Source organism: Pygoscelis adeliae, unplaced genomic scaffold, assembly GCF_000699105.1.
Source record: "Pygoscelis adeliae isolate BGI_AS28 unplaced genomic scaffold, ASM69910v1 Scaffold442, whole genome shotgun sequence".
NCBI classification, from domain to species: Eukaryota; Metazoa; Chordata; class Aves; order Sphenisciformes; family Spheniscidae; genus Pygoscelis; species Pygoscelis adeliae.
In genome coordinates this window covers 711,060-711,582 of record NW_008824191.1, presented here as the reverse complement: position 1 = coordinate 711,582, position 523 = coordinate 711,060, and the positions used below count along the sequence as shown (strand labels likewise).

At 60.2% G+C, this 523-nt stretch overlaps 1 protein-coding gene across 1 annotated transcript in view; it reads right to left on the bottom strand.

Annotated features, from left to right (window-relative positions):
* The window catches only part of CNTFR (ciliary neurotrophic factor receptor), an 88,253-nt gene that overhangs the window by 58,665 nt on the left and 29,065 nt on the right, over positions 1-523 (bottom strand). The gene's annotated exons all lie outside the window — the stretch shown is intronic.

Here is a 523-nt window from a genome sequence, read left to right as displayed (position 1 = left end):
GGGTTCTGGGAAGCCCAGGCCAGGAAGGGGGACCCCCACAGCCGCCTGCTGCTGCCTGCGCTGCACCCAGCTCCTGCCTGCCCTGCCTCCAAACTACCCGTAAGCACCTTCTCACCCTGACAGCATGGCTGAGAGGCCCCTGACTCATCTCCCACTACCTTTTTGTCTGCCGTGCTCCCAGCCCTGAAACCTACTCACTGCTGTACTCCCTGCCCTGTGCTGACTGCTCCCCCCTTGCCTGCTTCTCATGTTGCCTTTCAGCTTCTTACAGCACCCCTCCCCCTTGGCCCACGTGCCAGGATCCCTCCCAGCAGATCCTAAACCATGACTTGGACACCATGCAGCATCCCTGAAACTTGGATTTTCTTCTACAGGCGCAGTGAGCCCCTCCTGCCTGATTTGCAGGGCTTACGCAGGTCACAGCTGGCCCTCCTGCGATCCTCTGCCCCTGGACCACGGTCTAGGATGGAAACGCCACCCTGGCTCTGATGCAAGGTGTGGAAGGTGAGACAAGGAGCAAAGA